The sequence below is a fragment of the Sciurus carolinensis genome, chromosome 1 (assembly GCF_902686445.1).
Source record: "Sciurus carolinensis chromosome 1, mSciCar1.2, whole genome shotgun sequence".
In the NCBI taxonomy this organism is placed as follows: domain Eukaryota; kingdom Metazoa; phylum Chordata; class Mammalia; order Rodentia; family Sciuridae; genus Sciurus; species Sciurus carolinensis.
This window is the reverse complement of record NC_062213.1, coordinates 51687523-51699828: the sequence shown is the minus strand read 5'-3', so window position 1 is coordinate 51699828 and position 12306 is coordinate 51687523. Positions and strand designations below refer to the sequence as shown.

The 12306-nt window shown below is 34.3% G+C and overlaps 1 pseudogene; it reads left to right on the top strand.

Annotated features, from left to right (window-relative positions):
* Positions 1 to 7760: 7760 nt before the first annotated feature.
* Positions 7761 to 7859, top strand: LOC124968693 (uncharacterized; annotated as a pseudogene).
* The last annotated feature ends 4447 nt before the right edge of the window (positions 7860 to 12306 follow it).

The following is a 12306-nucleotide window of genomic DNA, read 5'->3' as shown; positions in this document are numbered from 1 at the left end:
AGCTCTAATTTTAAAAAAAAGGAAAAAATAATCATATGAACCAACTTCCCTAATAAGTCCTCTCTCACTTTCTCATCTGTATAGATAAATGACAGATAGATAGATAGATAGATAGATAGATAGATAAATAGATAGATAGATAGATAGCTGTAAATATGACAGATATGTGTGTGTGTGTATATATACACACACACACATAATCATAAGAGCCAATTTCCCTAATGAGTCCCTCCCCCTCTGTCTCTATTTATCATATATATGTATTTTATTGCTTCTGTCTCTCTGAAGATCCCTGACTAATACAGTTCTTGTACAATGTGTCAGGCACTTGACTCAATTTCAGCTTTTACTCCTCACATCAGTTTTGTAACGTGAGTCACATCAGCTAAGTGACTATCCTGAGATCACAAAGCAAGTGACGGCATTAGGATTCAAAGTTCTTTCCACCACACCAAATTTCTCATACTTTATATACCTTATGTAACATGGAACATATGTGGCATATAAAATGGGCATCCACTAACTACCTGATTTTCACCAGTGGTATTTCTTTAGGTATATTATTTTGGCTTAGATGAAAGCAAGCAAATGAACAGACTAACTACAACACATAACTATCCCTCCTTAAAAAAAAAAATCACTTAAAATACCTCCATTTGAAGTAACAGTAAATGCTTCTTATATAAATCTACATATAAAGCAAGAAAGGGAAGAATATATTTTGGAAGGAATTTTCTGTATTTATCTTATTAATATGAAAGTATTATAAGATTACTTATAGTATAGGTATGATAATAGTGTAATGAAGTTATGTGAATGTTTTTTTTATTTCAGAATTTTTATTTCCAAATGACTATTAACCTTTCTCAAACCTTTTGGAAATAGGGTGGAATACAAATGTATAAATGAACAGTGAGTGATGCTGTCAGCCCACCATACACGATCCTATAAAGCTTCCATTGTTCAAGCTTTTTTATTCCCCTTTTAGAGTTACTTTCAAAGTCTATGGCACATTCTTTCAAATGAATGTGATGATGGCAAATGCTCATCCTTTGGCAATCTCCTATTTTGGAAACAATAAAAAAGTCATATGTTTCCAAATCTAGTAAGTATTGGGAGTCTATGGTGTTATATTTAGACGTCTAGTCTTCACAATCAAAGAAAACTTGAGATTTAAGAAAATTGTGAGTCTTGGACAGAATGTCAGTCCAAGACCTGACAGCCTGACAGGTCTGAGTTTTCATCTTCTAAGGATTTTTTTCCTCTCCTTTTTTATCCCCCTCAGGGGTGGTGGTATGGTCAAGTGCTGAGTATGTGTATTAGCACTATATTCTTTCTATTGTCTTCTCCACCAGTAGTAAACACTACTCAAATTGCATAGATATTTCATATCATATCATGACATCTTTTGTCAGGATTGTAAGTTAGCATACAGATATCATTCCCATTCACAATAGTAAACTCTTAAAAGAGTCCAAATGGATTTTCTGGTAGCAGTCTAGGAGTTTCTCAGTTTACATTTACTGAATTCAAGCTTCTAAAAACAATACAATTCTCTGGCAATTTTTCCTTAAGTCAAGACCTATAATATTTTTAAGTAATTATGAAGAATATGATCATCTAAGCTAAGGAAAAAGTGGCATCTCTGGTTATGGTTTAATTTCATTTGAAATTATATCACCTATTCATCATAATTGGTAATAGATTATACTATATATTAGATCCCTTATATATATATGTAATATATATAATATAGGAATGTTCCTAATGAATAGAGACTTTCATTTAATGAAAGTATCTTGACTTTAGGTTCTGCATGGAAAGTTTTGGAATTTCATTGATGTGAAAGATTAAGGATCTTTTATTGATGTGAATATGAAAGATCTTCATATATTTAAGAGTGAATTACCATATCACTGATTCTCAATCAAAGTAAAATGCTCAAACTCTTTATGAGTGGTTCATGTTATAATAGCTCTAGAATATATTCTTTTCATTGAATAGCATCAGTCAATGGATTGTGATATAAATAATCAAGATAGATTCCATGGGGATTGGAGAAAAATAAAAATTTTTATTAAAATGTTAAAATTTTCATGTAAATTTAAGAGCAAAGTTTTTAAATAATTTCTCTTCTTTTAATATATTTCCACCTAATGAACATAGTTTTTCCTGCTTGATGTTTCTTTAATTCAAATGCTTTTGCCCAACTAAGGCAAAAGAACACACAAGGGGAAAAAAAATCACCAAATTCTTATTATTCTGTGTCAGCAAAATGACCATGGTAAATGAATTCTGTAGGGAAAATATCAGTTAGCATTATATTTCAGGACTCCTGGCACCAGTTATCAAGGCAAATGGAAATGATAACTACATTTATTCATCATGTGCCAGAATCTGAGTTCAAAGTACTTGCCTGTGTTAGTAGCTTTAATACTCATGGCATACTATGAGGATGGAACCACTTTTCCCATTTTACAGATGAAGAAATTGAGGAATAGAGTGGTTAAGTGACAAACAAAAATTTTCATCAGAAAGATAATCTGTCAAACACAAAAATGAAACTATATTTGTAATAGACAAGACAAAAACACTGAAGACAAATGTTCCTCCAGATGAACCTGGCCTCAGGCCCTATGCCCATCTGAAAATCTGCAGCGGAGGAAAACAATATCTCTTTCCACACAAACAAATTTCAGCTTACACTGGGAGAATATAAATCCACAGATTATACTGAACAGTAATTTGCATGTACAAATGCACATTAAGGAAGTATATTGTTTAGAGGTTAAAAGAATAAACTACAAAAGTGGAATTTTAATTAGAATTCTGGGGAAACAATCATTTTTACTGGCAGAAGTGAAATAACTGTTTTGTTGAAAACAATGAAGGAAGAGCTGCTTACTTTTTAATTAACTTAACTAAAAACAAATTTTTGTGGACCTTAATTATGCTTATTTATTGGAAGTATTGTTAAATGGCTTTAATTGATTGCATGTAATTCTTACAAGATTAAAGCTATACTGACAAGTCTTAAAATGAATCTAATGTATTCAGGATGAAGTGATAGGCTGTATTCTGAAACTGCTTGAAGAAATATTATGCTCCACTTAAAGTTCTGTTATTATTAATGTTTAGCTTTTTCTTGAGAAATGGTTAAACTAGAACAATATTCCTTCAAAAGCCAGACATAAATGCAACAAAATGAGGTGCCTGTAATCAACTTACTGATATTAGTTCTTGATGCTCTGGGATATCAATGTGATTCACAAGGTATTTGCAGGTCTTCACTCTCCAAAAGGAGATATTAATGGTGATACCACATTCAGGCATTTTCTTAAGACCCAGTATATGAAAGAGATTGTTCCTCTCAGAAGTCTTCTTCTCAAACTTTTCAAAAATATCTTGATTCCATCAAGCAACAGCTTAAATCTTTTTTCCAGTCCCAACTCTTCCATAAATAATTTTTAATTCCTAAAGTGTTTTAAAGTAGCCCTTTGAATATTTGCAGGAAATTATCATTTTTCAGTCTATATAAATTATTTACCTAAAATGCAGTATAGAGATAAAGGGAAATGATAGCATTATTTTATTCTACCTTTTACCAATACTATTTTGTGCACTGTCTTTGACTTTGAGTCACATACATGATTGCTGTTTGTTGTTGTTTAGAAAATATGAAGTAAATACTGTGAATATCAATCAGAATGACAAGAGAACCTAGAAACCAGTTACATAGGGAACAATTGGGGGGAAAATAGGGAATTAAAGCCAGAAGAAAAAGAAAAGATTTGGGCTGTCAATTGGAAAGGCGGGGGATGGGGAAGAGCAATGGGGTGGAAATTACAGGTATAGATTTGGAGTCAATTGGAAGAAGGAGCAAACAAGCTGTTAAAATGAAATGTGAGGCCAGAGGAAGAAAGCATATTTCATTGCTGGAGGTGTTCAAGGAAAAATGAGATAAGCCTCTGTCTAGAAAACTCAGAATGATTTTGTCTGGATGGCTTTTTCCCACTCTAAAGTCTGATTCTTTCATCCACTCTGAAGTTAGTAAGCCAAGTCAAGCCCCCTACTACACACAAGACTGGCCATGATTTTATTTACAAGAGTGAGGAAGTCTTCTCCAAACTTAATCATTAAACATGTTGCTGTAACTCCATAAATGTGTTAAAATCTCAAAAAAAGTAGTAATGTGCATTATGCTCCCATATTCATTAGTTCTTCCATAAAAATGTTATGAACACCTTCAATGATTGCCATCGTCTGACACGTGGCTTTAATATGGTTCACATATTTGAGGTCCAGCGTGTATATTTAATCCCAAGGAAGGAAAAGAGCTAATTTGAGGAAGACCCAGTCTTCTGTGCCACTACACCACAGCACTGGGGGCAAGCGTGATGGTTCACCGCACTGCCCTTGGCACAGAGCAGGCAAGGCTTCTCACTCAGGCTGTGTGGCTAACCTAGCAATGTGAACTTCTGCCCACCAGCCTTCTAGCTGAGTTTCTGTTTCTTCATCTATAAAACATGGGTAATATCACCGTCTATCCTTTGGTATTATTGTTAACTTAAATACAATAATACACACAAAGCACCCACTGCACTAACAATCATTCAAAAAATGTTAGCTGTTGTTAAGGGAAATAATTTTTTGTCTTTTACAAAGTTTCAAAAATTTTCGTCTGAGAGTTTCTTGATATTTCTGTGCTCTCCTGAGTAGCAGTTCTCATAAATTACAAAAATAACATATTTTGCTTCAACTCTATCTCCAATTTTTTTGTTTTAATTAGTTGTACATGACAGTAGAATGTACTTCGATACATCATATATGATGGAGTATAATTTCTCATTCTTTTGGTTATAATTTATTTTAAATTTTATAGTAAAATGTTGTCTTTGCAATTGTTTTAGGCCATTTTCTCTATATATAACAAGATAGATGGAGTGATTTATAAACAAAAGAGGCTTATTTAGTTCCACTTGGAAGATCCAAGAGCATGGAACTGGCTTTTCATTGTCTTCTGGGGAGAATCTTGGTGCAGCTCAGATCCTGGAAGAGAGCAGAAGAGCAAGAAGCATTATGCTGAAGAGAGGCCAATGTTCAAGAGCGGGAGGGAACAAAGGACCCAACCAATTCCTAACGTCCTGCTCCTCACGGAACTAGCCGTTCTCACAGGGTATCACGTTAAACCTTTTGTGAGGGTGTAGCCTCAGTGACCTAATTACCTCTTACGTGGCCCACAACCTCTCCATTACTGTTACATTGAAGACAAAGCCTCAAAATGGATTGTTGTGAGGACAACCAATGTTCAAACCATAGCAGTGGTAATGACACAAGTTTTCAACATGAAAACCTTTCAAAACTGAGAGTAGTACCTATGTTCGGTACCCATGTGCAACCGAAAAGTTATGCTTACCTCTAACACTCGCTGTTACACAGAATTTAGTATTTGCCAAAGTATAATTGCCATGTGCTATTAATATCAATAAAACTACAAACACTGTATTCTATTCAATTATTTTATTAGATTAAAAAAAATCTAAGTTTTCTGCAAAGAAATGAGATTACCCAATTTCTCAAATAATATTCAAAGCCATATGTTTATATTAATGAACTCAGGTACATAAGTGAAATAGAAAAAAATTAAAACATGAATTCTCTCTGATTTTAGCAGAAATATTTTTACAAGAACACAAGAAACAATAGGTGTTGGCGAGGATGTGGTGAAAAAGGAACACTCATACATTGCTGGTGGGGTTGCAAATTAGTGCAGCCACTCTGGAAAGCAGTATGGAGATTCCTCAGAAAGCTTGGAATGGAAACACCATTTGACCCAGCTATCCCACTCCTTGGCCTATACCCAAAGGACTTAAAATCAGCATACTACAGAGATACAGCCACATCAATGTTCATTGCTGCTCAATTCACCATAGCCAGATTGTGGAACCAACCTAGATGCCCTTCAGTTGATGAATGGATAAAGAAACTGTGGCATATATATGCAATGGAATATTACTCCGCAATGAAGAATGATAAAATTATGGCATTTACAGGTAAATGGATGAAATTGGAGAATATCATGCTAAGTGAGATAAGCCAATCTCAAAAAACTAAAGGACGAATCATCTCGCTGATAAGCGGATGAGGACATATAATGGGGGGTGGGAGGGGCTAGCATTAGGTTTAGGGTTAGGTTTAGAGTTAGGCCAAGGAGAGTGGTAAGAATGAAGGAAAGAAGGACTGTATAGAGGGAAAAGAGGGGTGGGAGGGGTGGAGGGAAGGAAAAAAAAATAATCAAACATCATTGCCCTATGTAAACGTATGATTACACAAATGGTATGCCTTGACTGTATGTACAAATAGAGAAACAACATGTATCCCATTTGTATATAATAATAAAAAATAAATAAAAAAAAAAGAATTATGAAATTTTTCAGAATTTGAATTATTAAAATTTTATTTTGATAATGATCAATTACATGAAGTATATAAAATTATATATAAGATATATAAATATAGAATGCCATTTATATTAAATACATCATTTAAGTGGTACCTGTCAGCATACCAAGCATTCCCATGACCCAAAGGAAACCTCTGTTAATAATTTGGTATCTATACTTTCCACTCTCCCTTTTTTATTCTTCACCTTGATTCACATACTCCTTAAAAAGGTTTATTTTAAGAAACTACCTGTAGCAATTATTGCCCCAAATTAATTGTGTTTTTTTTAATTTGTGTTAACTACTTATACATAATAGTAAAATGTGTTTTGACACATCATATATAAATAGAGTATAATTTTTCATTTTTCTTGTTGTACATAATGTAGAATCAAACTGGTTATATACTCATATATGTACATAGGGTAATAATGTCTCTATCATTCTTCTATCCTTCCTTCCCTCAGGACCCCTCCCCTCCCTTCACTCTCCTCTGCATAATCCATAATACCTCTATTTTTCCCTAGTCCTCCCATACTGTGAATTAGCATCCTCATATCAGAGAAAACATCGGACCTTTCGTGTTTTGAGTTTGGTTTATTTCACTTAGCATTATATTCTCGAGTTTCATTCATTTACCTGCAAATACCATCATTTCATTCTTCTTTAAGGCTGAGTAATATTCCATTGTGTATATATACACCATATTTTCTTAATCCATTCATCTGTTGAAGGGCTTCTACTTTGGTTCCATAGTTTAGCTATTGTGAATTGAACTGATATAAATATTGATGTGGCTGTTTCACTGTGGAATGCTGACTTTAAGTCCTTTGGGTAGAAACAGAGGATTGGGATAACTGGGTCAAATGGTGGTTCCATTCCAAGTTTTCTGAGGAAACTCTGTACTGATTTCCAGAGTGGTTGCACCAATTTGCAATCCCACCAGCAATGTATGAGTGTACCTTTTTCCCCACATCTTTGCCCACATATATTGTTGCTTGTATTCTTGATGATTGCCATTATGACTGGAGTGAGATGAAATCTCAGAATAGTTTTGATTTGCATTTGTCTAATTGCTAGAGATGATGAACATTTTTCATACATTTGTTGACCATTCATATTTCTTCTGTGAAGTGTCTGTTCAGTTCCTTAGCCCATTTATTGATTGGATTATATGGGGTTTTTTGTTTTGCTTTTTTTGGGTTCTTTATATATCCTGGAGATTAATGCTCCATCTGTGGTGCTTGTGGTATAGACTTTCTCCCATTCTGTAGGCTCTCTCTTCATATTATTGATTATTTCCTTCACTGAGAAGAAGCATTTTAGAGTGTTCAATGCCAGAGCATACTGTGACCCTGAACCACTGCCTGGCCTCTGTGCCTGTAGGCTCCTGGCACTGAAGTAGGTTGCACAGAGGAGGAAAAAAAAGAAGAAACTTTTTAGATTGAATCTATCACATTTATTGATCCTTGATTTTACTTCTTGCACTTTAGTAGTCTTGTTAAGGAAGTCAGTTCCTAAGCTGATATGGTGTAGATTTTTCCTTCTGTTAGGTGCAGGGTCTCTGTTCTTGTACCTAAGTCTTTGATCCCCTTTGAGTTGAGTTTTGTGCAGGATAAGTGATAAGGGTTTAATTTCCTTTTGTTACATATGGATTTCCAGTTTTCCCAGCACCATTTGTTGAAGAGGCTATCTTGTCGGGTGCAATGGCACACACCTATAATCCCAGCAGCTCAGGAGGTTGAGGCAGGAGGATGGTGAGTTTAAAGCCAGCCTCAGCAACAGCAAGGCACCAAGCAACTCGGTGAGACCCTGTCTCTAAAAAAAATACAAAATAGGACTTGGGATGTGGCTCAGTGGTTGCATGTCCCTGAATTTAATCCAGTAATGTCTTTGGCACCTTTGTCTAGAATGAGATAATCATATTCATATGGGTTTGTCTCTGTGTCTTCTATTCTGTACCATTGGTCTACATGTCTATTTTGGTGCCAATACCATGCAGTTTTTATTACTATAGCTCTATAGTTTAGTTTAAGGTCTGGTAGTGTGATGCTTCCTACTTCACGCTTCTTGATAAGGATTGCTTTGGCTATTCTGAGTCTCTTAGTTTTCCAAATGAATTTCATGATTTCTTTTTCTAACTCTATGAAGAATGTCATTGGAATTTTACCAGGAATTGCATTAAATTTATATAATGCTTTTGGTAGTGTGGTCATTTTGACAATGTTAACTTTGCCTATCCAAGAACATGGGGAATCTTTCCATCTTCTAAAGTCGTCTTCGATTTCTTTCTTTAGTGTTCTGTAGTTTTCATTGTAGAGGTCTTTCACCTCTTTTGTTAGATTGATTCCCAAGTATTCTTTTTTTTTCTGAAGCTATTATGAATGGGGTAGTTCTCCTAACTTCTCTTTCAGTAGATTCATCACTGATGTATAGGAACATTTGATTTATGGGTGTTGATTTTATATCCTGCTTCTTTGCTGAATTCATTTATTAGTTCTAGAAGTTTTCTGGTGGAATTTTTTGGATCTTCTAAATATAGAATCATGTCCTGGACAAATAGTGATAGTTTGACCTCTTCTTTTCCTATTCCTCTACCTTTAATTTCTTTCATCTGTCTGATTGCTCTGGCTAGAGGTTCAAGGACTATGTTGAATAGAAGGGGTGAAAGAGGACTTTCCTGTCTTGTTCCAGTTTTTAGGGGGAATGCTTAAAATTTTTCTCCATTTAGATGATGTTGGTCTTGGGTGTAGCATGGATGACTTTTACAATGTTAAGGCATGTTCCTACTATCCCTAGTTTTTCTAGGGTTTTGAACATGAAGGGTTTCTGTATATTGTCAAATGTTTTTATGCATCTGTTGAGATAATCATATGATTCTTGTCTTTAAGTCTATTGATGTGATAAATTACGCTTATTGATATCCATATGTTGAACCAACCTTGCATCCCTGGGATGAACCCCACTTGATCGTAGTGCACTATCCTTTTAATATGTTTTTGTATGTGATTTGCCAGAATTTTATTGAGAATTATTGCATCTATGTTCATCAGGGATATTGGCCTGAAGTTCTCTTTCCTTGATGTGTCTTTGTCTAGTCTTGGTATCAGGGTGAAACTAGCCTCATAGAATGAGTTCGGAAGGGTTCCCTTATTTTCTATGAAATTAATAATTTGAGAAGTATTGGGGTTAACTCTTCTTTGAAGGTCTTGTAGAATTTGGCTGAGAATTCATCTGGACCTGGACTTTTCTTCGTTGGTCGGCTTTTTGGTGGCATCTATTACATTCATTGCTTGAAATTGATCTGTTTAAATTGTGTATATCTTCCTGATTCAGTTGAGTAAGTCATATATCTCTAGAAATTTGTTGATGTCTTCAAGATTTTCCATTTTATTGGAGTATAAATTTTCAAAATAGTTTCTAATTATCTTCTGTATTTCAGTAGTGCCCATTGTGATATTTCCTTTTTCATCACAGATTTTAGTTATTTGAATTTTCTCTCTCTTACTCTTTGTTATGTGGCTAAGGGTTTATCAATTTTATTAACTTTTTCAAAAGGATCAATTTTTGTTGGTTTTTTTAATTTTTATTTTAATTTCATTGATTTCAGCTCTGATTTTAATTATTTCCTGTCTTCTACTGCTTTTGGTATTGATTTGTTCTTCTTTTTCTAGGGCTTTGAGATGTAATATTAGGTCATTTATTTGTTGACTTTCTATTCTTTTAATGAATGCATTAAAAGCAGTGAACTTTCCTCTTAGCACTGCCTTCATGGAGTCCAGAGATTTTGATATGTTGTATCACTATTCTCATTTACCTCTAAGTATTTTTTTATTTCATCTCTGATTTCTTCTGTTATCCATTCATCATTCAATAGTGTATTATTTCATCTCCAGGTATTGAGGTAGCTTCTATTTTTTTATTTTATCATTGATTTCTAATTTCATTTAATTATGATCTTAAAGAATGCAGGATAGTATCTCTATTTTTTTATGTTTGCTAAGAGTTACTTTGTGCCCTAAGATATGGTCTATTTTAGAGAAGGATCCATGTGCTACTGAGAAGAAAGTGCATTTGCTCATTGATGGATGAAATATTCTATTTATGTCCTTTAAGTCCAAATTATTGATTATATTATTTAGTTCTATATTTTCTTTGCTTTATTTCTGTTTGGAAGATCTATCCAGTAGTGAGAGAGGTATGTTAAAGTCACCCAGTATTATGGTCTATTTGATTCTTGAAATTGAGAAAGGCTTGTTTGATGTATATACATGCTCCATTATTTGGGGCATAAATATTTACAATTGTTATGAGTTGTCGATGTATAATTTCCTTAAACAGTATGAAATGGCCTTCTTTGTCCCTTCTGACTAACTTTGGTTTGAAGTCCACATTATCTGATATGAGGGTAGAAACCCCTTCTTGTTTACATGGTCCCTGTGAGTGATTTTTTTCCCACCCTTTCACCTTCATCTGTGGATGTCTTTGTCTCTAAGGTGAGTCTCTTGGAGACTGCATATTGTTGTAGTGTGCCAGGCTAACTCAGGCACAGGTAAGGGCCATGGAGTCAAGATCCCCAGACTCCGGGAGTTGGGTGGAAGCAGGCTTGTGGTGAGCAGCCTGCAAACTCATTTATTGCAGGAACAGGTATCCATTTTATAAGTTTCTTGCCCAATCACAATGTGCCACGGGGGATCAGACCACCAGGCTCCTATACAGGTTCTCTTGGTAACACTAGGTCAACTTGGCGCAGTTGTTTACTTTCCTAGGTAGGAGAAGCAGAACGCTCCTCTCCACAGGTTTACACACTTGAGAAATTCACTGCTGCCAAGAACTAGGATTCTCCCAACATTGTTGGGTCTTGTTTTTTAATACAATCTGCCAGTCTATGTCTTTTTTGATTGAGGAGTTTAGACCATTAACATTAACATTATTATTGAGATATGATTTGAATTCCCAATCATTTTGGTTTATTTTTTATTTTTAATTTGACTTAGTTTTTCCCTTGATTGACTTTTCCTTTAGTGTACTTCCTCTCTTTGCTGGTTTTCACTTTTTTCTTTTTTTAATTTCCTCCTCATGGAATATTTTGCTATGTTCTGTAGTCCAGGCTTTCAAGTTATAAATTCTTTTAATTTTTGTTTATCATGGAACATTTTTATTACATCTTCAAATATGAAGCTTAATTTTGCTGGATATAAAATTCTTGGTCTGCATCCATTGTATTTCAGAGTTTAGTATATATTGTTCTAGGACCACCTAGCTTTGAAAGTCTGTATTGAGAAATCAGCTGAGATCCAAATTGATTTCTCCCTATATGTATACTCCCTATACTTTTCTATCATGGACTTTAAAATTCTATCCTTATTCTGTATGCTAGGCAATTTCATTATAATGTGCCTTGATGTGAGTCTGCTGTAATTTTGTACATTTAGTGTTCTGTAAGCATCTTGTATTTGATTTTCCACTTCATTCTTCAGGTTTGGGAAAGTTTCTGATATTATTTCATTGAAAATATTGCACATTCCTTTGTTTGTATCTCTGTGCCTTCCTTTATCCTGATAAATCTTAAATTTGGTCTTTTCATGTTATCCCATAGTTCTTGGAAGTTCTGTTCATGGTTTCTTACTGTCTTCACTGTGTGATCAACTTTATTTTCATGATTATATATTTTGTCTTCATTGCCTGAGGTTCTACCTTCCAAGTAATCTAGTCTGTTAGTGATACTTTCCATTGAATTTTTCATTTGGTTTATTGATTCCTTCATTTTGAGGTTTCTGCTTGATTTACTTTCATAATCTCTCTTTATTGAAGTGATCTTTTAGCTTCTGAAATTTATCTCTGATTTCACTCCTTACATCAC